This window comes from Salmo salar, chromosome 03 (genome assembly GCF_965601325.2).
Source record: "Salmo salar chromosome 03, fSalSal1, whole genome shotgun sequence".
Lineage (NCBI taxonomy): Eukaryota > Metazoa > Chordata > Actinopteri > Salmoniformes > Salmonidae > Salmo > Salmo salar.
In genome coordinates, this window is record NC_138293.1 from 47,242,501 (window position 1) to 47,259,515 (window position 17,015).

At 42.4% G+C, this 17,015-nt stretch overlaps 1 protein-coding gene across 1 annotated transcript in view; it reads right to left on the reverse strand.

Annotated features, from left to right (window-relative positions):
• The window catches only part of ncana (neurocan a), a 72,939-nt gene extending 56,566 nt beyond the window's left edge, over window positions 1–16,373 (reverse strand). Inside the window, exon 1 of the mRNA XM_014192009.3 lies at window positions 16,014–16,373. The gene's annotated coding sequence lies outside the window, so the exon portion shown is untranslated. The remainder of the gene's footprint in view (window positions 1–16,013) is intronic.
• Window positions 16,374–17,015: the final 642 nt, after the last annotated feature.

Genomic DNA, 17,015 nt, shown 5'->3' on the forward strand with positions numbered 1-17,015 from the left:
CGAAGGATGAAACTGCTATGCTCCACAAGAGAAATTGAAAACCAGTGAAATACACAGCATTGATCCATCCAGCTTTCCAGCCCATGTTTGACTCCCTACGATCGCATACATCTTGTGGGCATGAGCTCTCTCCCCGGCCTGCTCTCATTACCACAGATATGAGCAGGCTTGTGTGTGTGTGTGTGGGTGTGTGTGTGTGTGTGTGTGTGTGTGTGTGTGTGTGTGTGTGTGTGTGTGTGTGTGTGTGTGTGTGTGTGTATATGATATCTACAGTATATCAACGCCTTCCAACTCATAACATAAATAGAGTCAGCAGTGACAGAGGGCCGTTAAGTCCCTTTAGTTAATCAACCCACTAGCTGCTCCGGTCTCGATTCATGATACCCAGGCACCTCAGAGCACTTCATCTGTCTCAGTGACACACACACAAACACACACAAATTACCACCAGCCCAGTCAGAATGCTCTTTCTCAGAGGGGGCAAAAAAAGAAATGCGCGCACACACACGCCATGCTGACACACGTCACACATACAACACGTAAAAACCCTGCATGTTCTTCGTTGGATCTGCTGTCCCCTCTACCTGGCCTTGGATAGAATATCGCTCGTCTCCTCCCACTGGCAGAGGACCTACAGTGCCTTCAGAAAGTATTCATACCCCTTGACTTTTTCCACATTTTCTTGTGTTACAGCCTGAATTGAAAATAGATTAAATGTAGATTTTGTGTAACTGGCCTACACGCAATAACCCATAATGTCAAAGTGGAATGATGTGTTTTTAGATTTTTTTTTACAAATGAATAAAACATGAAAAGCTGAAATGTCTTGAGTCAATAAGTATTCAAGCCATTTCTTATGGAAAGTCAAAATAAGTTCAGGAGTAAAAATGCTTAACAAGTCACATAATAAGTTGCGTGGACTCACTCTGTAGTGCAATAATAGTGTCTTTAACATAATTTTTTAATGACTACCTCATCTCTGTACCCCACACATACAATTATCTGTATGGTCCCTCAGTAGAGCAGTGAATTTCAAACACAGATTCAATCACAAAGACCAGGAAGGTTTTCCAATGCCTCACAAAAAGATAAAAATACACTGAATATCCCTTTGAGCATGTGAAGTTATTAATTACACTTTGGATGGTGTATCAATACACCCAGTCACTGCACAGATACGGGTGTCCTTCCTAACTCAGTTGCCAGAGAAGAAGGAAACCGCTCAGGGATTTCCCTATGAGGCCAATGATGACATTAAAACAGTTACAGAGTTTAATGGCTGTGGTAGAAGAAAACAGAGGATGGATCAACAACATTGTAGTTACTCCACAATACTAACAAATGACAGAGTGAAAAAAAGGAAACCTTTACAGAATATTCCAAAACAATCCTGTTTGCAATAAAGCGCTACAGTAAAACTGTAAAAAATGTGGCAAAGAATTTACTTTATATCCAGAATACAAAGCGTTATGTTTGGGGAAAATCCAACACAGCACATCCCTGAGTACCATATTTTCAAGCATGGTGGTGGCTGCATTATGGGTATGCTCGTCATCGGCAAGGACGAGGTTATTTTTTTTTGGGGGGGGGGGGCTTGGGGGGGGGGGAATAGAGCTAAGCACAGGCAAAATCCTTGAGGAAAACCTGGTTTAGCATGTTTTTCAACAGACACTGGGCGAAATGTTCACCTTTCAGCAGGACAATAACCTAAAACACAAGGTCAAATATACACTGGAGTTGCTTACCAAGACAACATTGAATGTTCCTGAGTGGCCAGATTACAGTTTTGACTTACAGTGCATTCGGAAAGTATTCTGACCCCTTCCTTTTAAAAAAAATGCTGTCATCTTACAGCCATCTTCAAAAATTGATAAAATATTTTTTTCTATCATCAATTTACATAAAATACCTCATAATGACGAAGCAAAAACAGGTTTTGCAAATGTATTAAAAATAAAAAACTGAAATACTTTATTTATATAAGTATTCAGACACTTTGCTATGAGACTCAAAATTGATCAATGTTTCCATTGATCATCCTTGAGATGTTTCTACAACTTGATTGGAGTCCACCTGTGGTAAATTCAACTGATTGGACCTGAAGCCATGAGGTAGAAGGAATTGTTCGTAAAGCTCCGAGACGGGATTGTGTTGAGGCACAGATCTGGTGAAGGGTACTAAAAAATGTCTGCAACATTCAAGGTCCCAAAGAACACAGTGGTCTCCCTCATTCTTAAATGGAAGAAGTTTGGAACCACCGAGACTCTTCCTAGAGCTGGCCGCCCAGCCAAACTGAGCAATCGGGAGAGAAGGGCCTTGGTCAGGGAGGTGACCAAGAACCCGATGGTCACTCGGACAGAGCTCTAGAGTTCCACTGTGGAGATGGGAGAACCTTCCACAAAGACAACCATCTCTGCAGCACTCCACCAATCAGGCCATTACGGTAGAGCGGCCAGACTGAGGCCACTCCTCAGTAAAAGGCAAATGACAGCCTGCTTGGAGTTTGCCAAAAGGCACCTAAATGACACTCAGACCATGAGAAACAAGATCCTCTGGTCTGATGAAACCACGATTGAACTCTTTAGCCTGACTGCAAAGCATCACGTCTGGAGGAACCCTGGCACCATCCCTACCGTGAAGCATGGTCGTGTCAGGACCTCAGACTGGGGCGAAGGTTTACCTTCCAACAGGACAACGACCCTAAGCACATAGCCAAGACAAAGCAGGATTGGCTTCGGGACAAGACTCTGAATGTCCTTGAGTGACCCAGCAAGAGCCCGGACTTGAACCCGATCAAACATCTCTGGAGAGACCTGAAAATAGCTGTGCAGTAACGCTCCCCATCCAACCTCACAGATTTTGAGAGGATCTGCAGAGCAGAATGGGAGAAACTCCCCAAATACAGGTGTGCCAAGCTGTAGCATCATACCCAAGAAGTTGAGGCTGTGATCACTGCCAAAGGTGCTTCAACAAAGTACTGAGTAAAGGGTCTGAATACTTATGTAAACATGATATTTACGTTTTTTTATTTTTAAAGACATTTGCAAAAATTTCTAAAAAACAGTTATTGCTTTGTCATTATGGGGTATTGTGTGTAGATTGATGAGGGGGGAAAACAATTTAATCCATTTTGAATAAGGCTGTAATTTAACAAAATGTGGAAAAAGTTACGGGGTCTGAATACTTTCTGAAAGTCTGTCTACGCAATGATCAACAACCAACTTGACAGCAGTTAAAGAATTTTTAAAAGGATAATGTGCATAGTGTGCAATGTGTATTGCTGCAGAATGCTGTGGTAGAATTCTGGTTAAGTGTGCCTTGAATTCTAAGTGTCACCAGCAAAGCACACCATAACACCACCTCCTCCATGCTTTACGGTGGGAAATATAAATGTGGAGAGATGTGTATTTTACTTGAACTCTGAAGTATTTATTTGGGCTGCAATTTCTGAGGCTGGTAACTCTAATGAACTTGTCCTCTGCAGCAGAGGTAACTCTGGGTCTTCCATTCCTGTGGCAGTCCTCATGAGAGCCAGTTTCATCATAGCACTTGACGGTTTTTGCGACTGCACTTGAAGAAACTTTCAAAGTTCTTGAGTTGTTCCGTATTGAAATGTCTTAAAGTAATGGATGGACTGTCATTTCTCATTGCTTATTTGAACATTTTCTTTTTACTTTGTCATTATGGGGTAGTGTGTGTAGATGGGTGAGAGAAAAATCAGGCTGTAACAACAACATTTGGAATAAGTCAAGGGGTATGAATACTTTGTGAAGGCACTGCAAGTCTCAATGCCTCCTGGGAAAAGGAGGTCAGTAACTATTCAATAGTGTTTCATGAGTTAATTAAGAGGACACTTTCCTTGACAACAACAACCTGGGGAAAAGTTGCAAGCCCCAGTTGATGCAACAGACTATTAAACTTCCCTTGATATTTCATTACATGTCAATCTAGGAAGAGATGAACGAAGAGAAACAAAGAGGACGACAATGGAATGTTCAGTCATTATGACTGTGTGTGTGTGTGCGCGCGCACGTGTAAGTGTTTGGCTTTTATAGAGCAAAGCATTGTTTTATAAAGAGAAACTGTTTCATAAAGCAAAACTGTCAGACGTTGCTTCATGTTTTTTTTCTCTCACTGGGGATCTGGCAGCTGAAAAATGACTTTCCTCTCTTTCCTCCTCCTTAATCATGTCTTACAAAAACAATTACCTCTTCAGAGCGGCGGAGGGCTCCAAATGATGGACAGACTAAGTGAAGGGTAGAGAGCTGAGGCGAAGGCCACTTTAAAACCAACTAGTAAAATAATGCCAAATCGAACTGCCAATTTGAAATTTAAAAGCTCTTTGAAAATGGACAGGCTGGCACAGGTGGTAACCTGGCATAATGCTATTCGCATTGCTATGATACGGTGTGGACTGGGGCTGTACCTCACAGGTGGTCTTGCACTTTGACATTGTGGATGGGTTTTAATTGCTATACTCTGTCTTCTAGGAACAGAACATTGTTTGTGCCATAATCTTGAGTAGGTAATGTGCTAGCTAATATTTTATCATCTGTGAGAACATTATTCTTATTCCCTATAGGTTCAGCATGGCATTGTGACATAATAACAGGAAAGACAAAATGACTCAGCAACAGAAAAATCTAAGTAATGGGTACATTTGTCTAGGAAATAGGAAGTAGACAGAGAATTGCACAGTAATTACTTAAGACATTATCAGAAGTAGCTACCAGACTACAACCCTGCAGAGGACAAGTTCAACTCTTTGTTTCTGTCTAAAGTAACTAGACCGTTTGTAAGTATCATACGCCTTGGAGGTGCTCAGAAATACAGAGAGTACGTTTCGTATGGCTCTGAGACCAGGCTGAGAGGAAAGGAGAGGAGAGTAGAGAAATCAGAGAGGAAAGGAGTCAGAGAGGAGAGGAATCAGAGAATTAAAAAAAATGTACAATGCTTCTGATATGATGGAGGGAGAGTTTAGTTTAATTGAATCCCCATTAGCTACTGCACATGTAGCAACTACTCTTCCTGGTGTCCACATAAAACGTACAAATACATGACAAAGTACAGAGCAGTTATATACAAATAACAACATAAGATATTACATTAAATAAAATACTAATAAATAAAATAATTATGTATAGGAAAGACACCAAGAGACAACAAAAATACTATTTACACACTAGTTATATATATATACATATTTGTGAGAGAAAAGAGGAGAGAAGGTGAGAGGAAAGATAAGAAAAATAATTAAGGTTTAGGACAAAGAGAGAGAGTTAGACAATTATAATTACAAAAAGATGCTATCGCAGAAAAAAAAGGGTTCCAAAAACATTCTCCAGCTGTCCCCATAGGAGAACCCTTTTTGGTTCCAGGTAGAATCCTTTTGGGTTCCACGTAGAACCCTCTATGGAACGGGTTCTACATGGAACCGAAAAGGGTTCTCCTATGGGGACAGCCAAATAACCTTTTTAGGTTCTAGGTAGCACCTTGTAGATGCAAAATGACTGCCAAACTGATGTGGAAAAGAGACATCGCAGCTAGGCAGTAAATCTTTAAAATGGCATCAATCACAAGTAGGTCACATAAGTGATGATTTCCATTGGGCTTGATGATTATTGGAGTAAATAGCCTGGGACCATGCAGCAGTAAGCCCCACAATATTGAGGTTACCGCCCAGAACATAAGCATGACAGATGGTGGTTGATCAAGCCATCTACAGTAAGTCTACTCAATCATACTGTACTAACCATACTGTAACAGCTTACCAGCCGTCCATACCCCTCTTTCTGTCTCCCATGTCCTCACATCTTAAGTGGGGGGAGTGAATGGGACTACTATATTTAACTTACTGTTAGTCTATACAACCATATGGCTCTGCAAATAAAATATATTATTATTATTGCTACCCAAACAAAGACCATAACCCTCTGTCTCCTTACATCTTAAGTGGGGGAGTGAATGGGACCACTGACTAACCTACTGCAACATCCTCTTGTCACCGATCTTATGAGATGAGGTTCAAATGAAAGGCTAAGATTTGGCCTAGCTGCGTGCCAGAGACAGACACACAGTAACCTCATCTGTCTAGAAGATGGTCCAAAGACTGCCACGTCTAATGACTCTGAGGTCATTAAGATTTATAATGCTTCATATCATTACTGAGGAGCAGGAGCCTAATTACAGCGTTATCACATTACACAATGCCTACAGATACAATACCATATTGATCATATAAATATGGAGATATATATATATATATATACACACACTCAACATACTTATCAAATAAGTATTGCTATATATAGCATAACTGAGCACAGTGCTTCTATATGACTTATGTGCAATAAACCCTGGTGTGCTTTACTCAGGTGCTGCGAACCTGAGAGAGATACAAAGGCATAGTGAGTGGTATAGAGCCCCTTGTGGAGCTATACAACTGCAATGGAACTATAAACATTTCATTTATCAGTGGAAGACTTTCATGCAGTATGTGTGTTATTGTGTGTGTGTGTGTGTGTGTGTGTGTGTGTGTGTGTGTGTGTGTGTGTGTGTGTGTGTGTGTGTGTGTGTGTCTTCACTGACAGCAGGGAGCTGTCAGTGAAGACAGATGCAAAATGCACTCAATCAACGCAGCTCAATCAACCTATGTACTGGATTTGTGTTAAAAAGCAAGTGTAACCAACTTTGTAACGCTGTGTGAGAGATGGTGATGAAGACAGAGAGAGAGAGATGTGACAGAAGGAACAGTCACAATACAAATGAATAGCAGCAGATACAGTTGAAGTCGGCTGTTTACATACACATAGGTTGGAGTCATTAAAACTCGTTTTTCAACCACTCCACAAATTTCTTGTTAATAAACTATAGTTTTGGCAAGTCGGTTAGGACATCTACTTTGTGCATGACACAACAAATTTTTCCAACAATTGTTTACAGACAGATTATTTCACTGTATCGCAATTCCAGTGGGTCAGAAGTTTACATACACTAAGTTGACTGTGCCTTTAAACAGCTTGGAAAATTCCAGAAAATTATGTAATGGGTTTAGAAGCTTCTGATAGGCTAATTGACATTATTTGAGTCAATTGGAGGTGTACCTGTGGACGCATTTCAAGGCCTACTTTCAAACTCAGTGCCACTTTGCTTGACGTCATGGGAAAATCAAAATAAATCAGCCAAGACCTCAGAAAAAAATTGTAACCTCCACAAGTCTGGTTCATCCTTGGGAGCAATTTCCAAATGCCTGAAGGTACCACATTCATCTGTACAAACAATAGTACACATGTATAAACACCATGGGACCACGCAGCCGTCATACCGCTCAGGAAGGAGACACGTTCTGTCTCCTAGAGATGAACGTACTTTGGTGCGAAAAATGCAAATCAATCCCAGAACAACAGCAAAGGACCTTGTGAAGATGCTGGTGGAAACAGGTACAAAAGTACCTATATCCACAGTAAAACGAGTCCTATATCGACATAACCTGAAAGACCGCTCAGCAAGGAAGAAGCCACTGCTCCAAAACCTCCATAAAAAAGCCAGATCACGGTTTGCAACTGCACATGGGGACAAAGATCGTACTTTTTGGAGAAATGTCCTCTGATCTGATGAAACAAAAATAGAACTGTTTGGCCATAATAACCATCGTGATGTTTGGAGGAAAAAGGGGGAGGCTTGCAAGCCGAAGAACACTATCCCAACCGTGAAGCACTGGGGTGGCAGCATCATGTTGTGGGGGTGCTTTGCTGCAGGAGGGACTGGTGCACTTCACAAAATAGATGGCATCATGAGGGAGGAAAATGATGTGGATATATTGAAGCAACATCTCAAGACATCAGTCAGGAAGTTAAAGCTTGGTCACAAATGGGTCTTCTAAATGGACAATGACCCCAAGCATACTTCCAAAGTTGTGGCAAAATGGCTTAAGGACAACAAAGTCAAGGTATTGGAGTGGCCATCACAAAGCCCTGACCTCAATCCTATAGAAAATTTGTGGGCAGAACTGAAAAAGCATGTGCGTGCAAGGAGGCCTACAAACCTGACTCAGTTACACCAGCTCTGTCAGGAGGAATGGGCCAAAATTCACCCAACTTATCAAATCAAATGTATTTGTCACATACACATGGTTAGCAGGTGTTAATGCAAGTGTAGCGAAATGCTTGTGCTTCTAGTTCTGACCATGCAATAATATCTAACAAGTAATCTACCAATTCCACAACAACTACCTTGTACACAAGTGTAAAGGAATGAATACGAATATGTACATAAAAATATATAAATGAGTGATGGCCGAACGGCATAGGCAAGATGTAATAGATGGTATGGAGTACAGTATATACATATGAGATGAGTATTGTAGGGTATGAAAACATAAAGCAGCATTGTTAAAGGTGGCTAGTGATACAATACATCAGGATGGCAAGATGCAGTAGATGGTATAGAGTACCGTATATACATATGAGATGAGTTATGTAGGTTATGAAAACATTATATAAAGTGGCATTGTTTAAAGTGGCTAGTGATACATCTAATTACATCAAGATGGCAAAATGCAGTAGATGGTATGGCGTACAGTATATACATATGAGATGAATAATGTAGGTTATGTAAACATTATCTAATATAAATAATATAAAGTTGCAAGTGATAAATTGATTACATCAATTTTCCCATTATTAAAGTGGCTTGAGTTGAGTCAGTATGTTGGCAGCAGCCACTCAATGTTAGTGATGGTCTGATGGCCTAGAGATAGAAGCTGTTTTTCAGTCTCTCGGTTCCAGCTTTGATGCACTTGTACTGACCTCGCCTTCTGGATGTTAGCGGGGTGAACTGGCAGTGGCTCGGGTGGTTGCTGTCCTTGATGATCTTTTTGGCCTTCCTGTGACATCGGGTGGTGTAGGTGTCCTGGAGGGCAGGTCGTTTGCACCTGATGATGCGTTGTGCAGACCTCACTACCCTCTGGAGAGCCTTCCGGTTATGGGCGGTGCAGCTGCCGTACCAGGCGGTGATACAGCCCAACAGGATGCTCTCGATTGTGCATCTGTAAAAGTTTGTGATTGTTTTTGGTGACAAGCCGAATTTCTTCAGCCTCCTGAGGTTGAAGAGGCGCTGCTGCGCCTTCTTCACCACGCTGTCTGTGTGGGTGGACCATTTCAGTTTGTCCATGATGTGTACGCCGAGGAACTTAAAAACTCTCCACCCTCTCCACTACTGTCCCGTCAATGTAGATAGGGGGGTGCTCCCTTTGCCGTTTCCTGAAGTCCACGATCATCTCTTTTGTTTTGTTGACATTGAGTGCGAGGTTATTTTCCTGGCACCACACTCCGAGGGCCCTCACCTCCTCTCTGTAGGCCGTCTCGTCGTTGGTAATCAAGCCTACCACTGACCCAGGGTTTCGAGCTTAATTCCTCTCATCTGCAAACTTGATGATTGAGTTGGATGCGTGCATGGCCACGCAGTCATGGGTGAACAGGGACGACAGAAGAGGGCTGAGAACGCACCCTTGTGGGGACCCAGTGTTGAGGATCAGCGGGATGGAGATGTTACCTACCCTCACCACCTGGGGGCGGCCCATCAGGAAGTCCAGGATCCAGTTGCACAGGGCGGGGTCGAGACCCAGGGTCTCGAGCTTAATGACGAGTTTGGAGGGTACTATGGTGTTAAATGCTGAGCTGTAATCGATGAACAGAATTCTTACATAGGTATTCCTCTTGTCCAGATGGGTTAGGGCAGTGTGCAGTGTGATGGCGATTGCGTCGTCTGTGGACCTATTGGGTCGGTAAGCAAATTGGAGTGGGTCTAGGGTGTCAGGTAGGGTGGAGGTGATATGGTCCTTGACTAGTCTCTCAAAGCACTTCATGATGACGGAAGTGATTGCTACAGGGCGGTAGTCATTTAGCTCAGTTACTTTAGCTTTCTTGGGAACAGGAACAATGGTGGCCCTCTTGAAGCATGTGGGGACAGCAGACTGGGATAGGGATTGATTGAATATTTCTGTAAACACACCAGCCAGCTGGTGTGCGCATGCTCTGAGGACGTGGCCGGGGATGCCGTCTGGGCCTGCAGCCTTGCGAGGGTTAACACATTTAAATGTTTTACTCACATTGGCTGCAGTGAAGGAGAGCCCGCAGGTTTTGGTAGCGGGCCGTGTCAGTGGCACTGTATTGTCCTCAAAGCGAGCAAAAAACTTGCTTAGTCTGTCTGGGAAGCTTGTGGAAGGCTACCCAAAACGTTTGACCCAAGTTAAACAATTTAAAGGCAGTGCTACCAAATACTAATTGAGTGTATGTAAACTTCTGACCCACTGGGAATGTGATGAAAGAAATAAAAGCTGAAATAAATAACTCTACTATTATTCTGACATTTCACATTCTTAAAATAAAGTGGTGATCCTAACTGACCTAAGACAGGGAATTTTTACTAGGATTAAATGTCAGGAATTGTGAAAAACTGAGTTTAAATGTATTTGGCTAAGGTGTATGTTAATTTCCGACTTCAACTGTAGCTAGGGGCTGTTAAGACGCCTGCGCCGGGTCCGTTACTCCAGCTGTATGTCTGGTAGGGGTCAGAGGTGAACGGCTATAGGTGAGAGGTCAATGTGGCTGGTAACATCAGGTGGAAGGGATCAGGTGCATGGGCAGTGGCTTTGGCCTAGATTCAATCAGATCGAGAGTTAACCTACGTTGGCCGACATCCACATAGCGGAAGTTTTGGCGGTGTTGGAAGTGGAATTGCAGTATGAGCTGACAAATTGGTGAGCGGCTGCTCATGTGTCACAAACCACTCCCTTATTATACATACAGGGTTAAAGTTCAAACGGCGATAGAAAGTTTAAGCTCTATCGATGATAGAAATAATGTCAGTTTTCATGTTAATTTGGATGGAGGAATTATAGCCTCAGTCTAATTGAGGTGTAGACAATAGAATAATACGCATTTGAGTGTTTGAACTTGTAATGCAGCTGCATGAACTTCTAAAGCGGTCGCATGGCATTTCTCAAAAATCGGCGATATAGTAACGCAAGGAGCCGCTTGTGGATTTGACAGCTCTTACGCAGTTCCACCTCCGACACGCCAAAACAACCACTATGTGGGTGTCGGCTATAGCACGGATCTGATAGGATCTAGCCCTTCGACTTTAATCCACCCACTGGGAGAGATGGGGTGCATCCAAAAGGGCACCCTATTCCTTATATAGTGCACTATTTTTGTAGTAATATAGAGAATAGGGTGCCATTTCATACATAGCCATGGCCAGAGAAGTGGCCATCAAAATGTAAAAAGAAATTATACATTCAGGCTAAGAGGTGCTGGTGCCACAGAGATAAACTACTTCCATTTCAATGGCTGCCACTTCATCCAGGAGTTTACATGTTTAATGACACGCAGAAGAGGTGCTCAGTCCACAGAATATAAACTAGGTGCATAAAAAAAAAGAGTTCTACCACATACTAACATTTATTGCAGATAGAGCCTTGGTCTGAGCAACGGTGCGTCGGTAATAAACGTCATATATTGAACGTGCATGAAAGTTGTCATCGTGGACTTCTTTATTCTCATAAGAAATAACACAGATGACCAAATTCAATCATCATTGGACACCATGATGTGACTAGACCCTGGGGAGTAGCACTTAGTTTATGGAGATCATATGGAGGTCATATGGAGTCTTCTGGCAACCAGTATACAGAGTAACACAAGGGTCAATAACATGATAATATGGTAATTTAGCCTTTATCCAAAGCAACTAAAAGTGTCTTATATGGAGTGTATGTACTGTAGCTCATGTCGGAATCATTCTTCAACTCTGGTTTCGCAAGAGCCAACCAGCTGAGAAGCTCCAACAAATGTGGAGCCATCAGAAATGTGTCAAAAAGCTTGCTATTGAGCAGCTCAAACAGGAATACTAAACGTGATAGCATGACCTTCAGCATCTGCTACCAGTCAATACCAGAGAAAGGAGGCTCTCCGCTGACAAGAAACAAAGAGAGAGGCCGTTCTCTTTGTGTGAGAACCTTTTAGCTGTGGTGCCGTTGTCTTATCCAGGCCTGTGGTGATTGGTTTTGGGGGGGGGGGGGGGTCAGTCCTTCCCAGGGTGCAAATAGTAAACTTGATTGATGGCTCGATTCGTCCAACCCCCCCTCTGGGTTGCTCGTCATTGGAGACTTCACAGCAGGGGAAATGGAGAGAGAGAATCTGAGGTGGAAAATCTCTCTCCCTCCCCTCTTCTTGAAATTGTTGAAATTCAAGGCAGAGTGAGGTCTACGTCATCAATACATGGGAGCTCAAAGATTAACATCTGCCAAAATGGAGAAAATAAATCTTTCACTCAAAACTGTATTTTCAGTCCGATTCAATCGTATTGCATACAGAACATAATGGGTTCACACAATGGTAGCCACAATGCTTTTCTTCTTTAAAAAAGCATACGAAATGGTAGCAAAGCCAAATCCAAGCACAATATGCATCACATACAATCTAAAAGGTAAATACCAGGTAAACCCCTCACAGGTAGATGCCTCCAGTTTTCCATATAAGACACAATATCTGCATGCATGGGAAGTAGATTCTAAACAAAGATACTGCATCATAGCCTACATTTCTATGGTAGGTTTACTTGAATATGTCACAATGGAACTGTCCAGGTTAAAACCTGCCCAATAAACAAGACAAGACAAAAAGTGGCCTATTCCCCTGTTGTTTGTGTCACAATGACCACATGATTAAGTTGTACAACTCTACAGTACCAATCCTCTGGGCTTTTGATACAGTTCTTAGTGTGTCAAAGGTTGTGGGTTCGATTCCAGCAAGGGACTAATCCCCCATATTTTTGCATTTGCTCAATGCTAAGCAAGTACAACATTAAAAACCCAATTATGAAATAGTTAGTTACACAATAACACATAATACACAACACACATTTAGAACACACATCCCAAGCCCTTATATGATGATTATCATAGCACTTTCTCAAAAACAACTCAAACCACTTCACACTGTATAGTTTAAATCCCATCCCCCACTAATGTGCAGCAGTTTCATACTACACAGTTCACAGTAACAGACTCCGTGCCTGAAAATAACGTCTAGCTGTTGATTATCATAAACCACAACCTTCTGGCCACTGAAAAACGTCCAAACTGGCAACCGAATAGAGACACTCCAGTCTCTTAGATAGTTAATCATTTCATATCCTCTCCAGGCACCTGAAATATATTAGTTTCCAGGGTGTGCTGACGCTGATATTTTCTGCACATATTGGCAACTAAAATCAACATGTTGCCAGTTCAGAGACACGTTGCCAGTTCAGCCCTTCTCTATCAAAACAGCCCTTCCTGATTGTGCTCAGTGGGCCTTTTCCGCCTGTGCTCAGTGATTCTAAAGAATATCTTGAACATTATAGACCTACGGCTATTTCTGAGATGCCATAGGTCCGTATTCGCATTTTCCAACACAAATCAGTGATTCTGGGCTATGGTCCACGTATAGCTTTGGGAATTTTCTTGGGAATAATTTATCTTGGGGAATTTTCCTATTGTGAAAAATGACCAATATTTCTAGCCACAACCCTACCACAATTAGCTGTGGGGTAGTGGGAGTTGGCTGCACAAACACTGGTAAAGGTTACACTAGCATAGAGTAGGTTGCATAGTAATGGCATCTGGCCCATGCCGTGGTTAACCAGCCTGCCAGTAGATTTGGCTAGCCTAGCACACTCCTTTCTCCTTCAGCAGGTCAGCTCCTCCCAGGGGAGGCATCCAGCCTGTCTCTGATCTGATGAGGGTGTGAGGGAGGTCTGTGACGCCTCTGGCGGTGGTCTAGGAAACCCAGGAGTGAACTCTCCCGCACGCACCCAGACAGAATGAAAGATGCATGGGGGCCACTGGAGAAGTTTCAGTCTGGTTGGTAAGGTCCTCATGCTCCCTGGCTCTGTCTCAGTTACTGACTCTGTTTCCTCTCTTTCTCCTCCCTCTTTCATTATTGTCTTCCATCTCTCTGCCTGCTTATGTCTCCTCTCTCTCTCTCTCTTTCCCTCCTTCCCCCCATCTCTCTGTGTGGTTTCACAATGGCATCAGCCCAAACTCTGTATTGGAAAAGCTAGTTAACCTCGCCATGCTAAACTCTCTTCTTTACAAGGCCTATCAAAAAGAGGTTGGCTACTTTATACTCTAGACCACTGGTTCCCAACCAGGGGTACTAGGACCACTGGGGGTACTTGGCCTATCTACATGGGGTACTTGAGAAGACTTATGAGACCATAGGACTACTGGTCAAATGGACATGAGGGGGTACTTCAGGGGTACTCCGGGCAGAGAAAAATTATATTGGTGGTACAGTAACCGAAAAGGTTGGAAGCCACTGCTCAAGACTAGAATAATGAATAGATAGACAAGGCTTAGGGCACTCGGACAATCTCACACAATAGACCTCATGTCAAGGTGACTAACACAGCTCCGCTTCCTAAGACAAAGTGATTGGGACATTTTCATTAACAAGCTCTACTGTATGTTTAAGACTTTTAGAGCATTGAGCACCAGTGTGAAACATGCCTAGCTGAAGTGGATATACTTTAGTGCATTGGAACAACTTTGGAGTAGGACTATGTAATTCGTGACCACTATGCAGGAATGTTTGTACTTATATCCACAATGGTTTCCATCATTCTGATGCTGCTAATATTTTTACCCTGTTTCTTTGCCTCTTATTTATCAAATGAGCACATTGACAGATTACAAGGCATAAAGTACATTTGAAATGGACAAATATTCTGTATGCCACAACAGCAACCTCTTCTATCTTTGCCTAGGAGAATGTTGGCAGAGAGACAGAACTAGTTCTAACATTGTCCTTTATCTCTCTTATCGCCTGTATCTCTGATGTCATGCCCAGGCCAGGCTATTGGGGTTACAGACAGCCACACCTCTGATTGGCCCCTGAGAGGTTATGTGGGTGGGACCATTATGCATAATGGAGAACATGACAGCTGGGCAGGTGTTCTGATCACTGATCTATGTTCCATCAGCTGTCTGCCAAACGATCCCTTTCTCCAGCTCTCTTTTTTCTCTCCCTTTATCTCTCACTCTCTCTTATTTCTTCCACACACACACACACACACACACACAACATTAACTTGAGGACCATTATATATTGAGGATGCTCTCTTAAATGCCACAAATAAAATGTAAGCCATTGCCATAATGCCTCTTACACATTAATGGTAGCCTGCGGTATCAGATAGTTGTGTCTCCCATTTGGCCCCTCCAGAGAAAGTATATTTCCCTCTGAGTCTCCCGAGACAAGCCCAGAGATCCTTCGGTTAGAAGAAGCCGTTTGGGGGACATGCGGGTCATAAAATGAAAAGCTTGGATCTAAATCCTTCAAAAGATCACAAGAAGAAGCTACTGCAAGCTTAGTGAGGGTGGTGTTTAATAGCAGATGTAGAGGTAGTCATGGTGATCATCATTGATTAGCTTATAGATGCCCACATCCTTCCTGCATGGTATTCAACACAGGTCAGAAGGAAGATCAGAAATAATCGCTTAGAAAATGCATAACATGTCCATACAAAAGTCCTTTTAAAGTAATGTATTATACCCTATGGTGTTTATAAGGAAAGCAGGATCCTGCTATGTCATTTTCCTGGTAGAACACATGAAAGTAGCCTACTCCTTATACAAAAATGCATAACATGTCCATACAAAAGCCCTGTTAAAGTCCTTATTATACCCCGCTGGTGTCTATGCAAAGCAGGACCTGTCTATGTAATGTTCCTGTTGGAGCACCTGAAAGTACTTATACTTGGGCTGAAATCTTTGCTTGGTTGGCCAAGAAAGGCTTACAGAGCAAGATGCATCAATTCCATCCCCCGTGTCCAGGCGCCGCTGATGCACCAGTCTGCATGCAAGCTATTATCCAATTTTGTTCAGACAGGGTTAAATAACCACACATCCTATATCAAACAAATGAAAAAGTAGACAATTCACAGACAATTAATATGTTCAATCTTACCTGAAAGAAGTTTTTACAAATTCCGCAGGAATGTTAGAGCGGTACGTTGCGCTTTTGTGCAGGTGTTTCAAACGTAGCCTACCCTGATGCTCCAATCGTACAGTCTGACTGTCAGCGATGAGTCGAATGGGTGAAACAGCAAAAACAATAACCGGTAAGTGAGCAACAACAAAAAAGATTCAACGCGCTACACCTTCAGCATATAGGTCAACTGTCTGCTCCACGACTAATATTCAGCATCTGCCTCATGTCCAATTTGGAGATATCTGATCTAAATCGTGATAGACGCTTGGCGCAGGTGCTCACTCCCTGTACACCGGTGGCGACGCTGCGGGTGAGGAGCTGAACCGGTTTGAACAAAGAGGCGAGCACTGACAGACAGACGGTTCCATCATTCAATGGAAAATAAGAGGGGGAGGTGAGGATTGATTTTACATGACCATAATCCGATGCCATACATAAACCTAAAAGGTTGATCCCTTGTCTCTGAATTAAATTAAAATTGGCACATCATGAGATTATAACTAGACTGGAGATCTGAGTTAAGTGGTGGAAAAAGTACCCAATCGTCATACTTTAGTAAAAGTATAGATACCTTAATAGAAAGTTACACAAGTAAAAGTGAAAGTCAGCCAGTAAAATACTACTTGAGTAAAAGTCTAAAAGTATTTGGTTTTAAATGTACTTAAGTATCAAAAGTAAAATAATAAATAATTTCAAATTCCTTATATTAAGCAAAGTGGACAGCACCATGTTCTTGTTTTTAAAATGTATGGGCAGCCAGGGGAACACTCAAACACTCAGATATTATTTACAGATAGCCAGGGGCACACTCCAACACTGACATTATTTACAGATAGCCAAGTAAAGTACAAATACCCCCAAAAAAAGACTTCAGTAGTACTTTAAAGTATTTTTACTTAAGTACTTTACACCACTGGTTTTTAATAGTCCCGTCCCAATCACCCCATACCCCAGTTTCCCCCAACCACTTAAAATAGT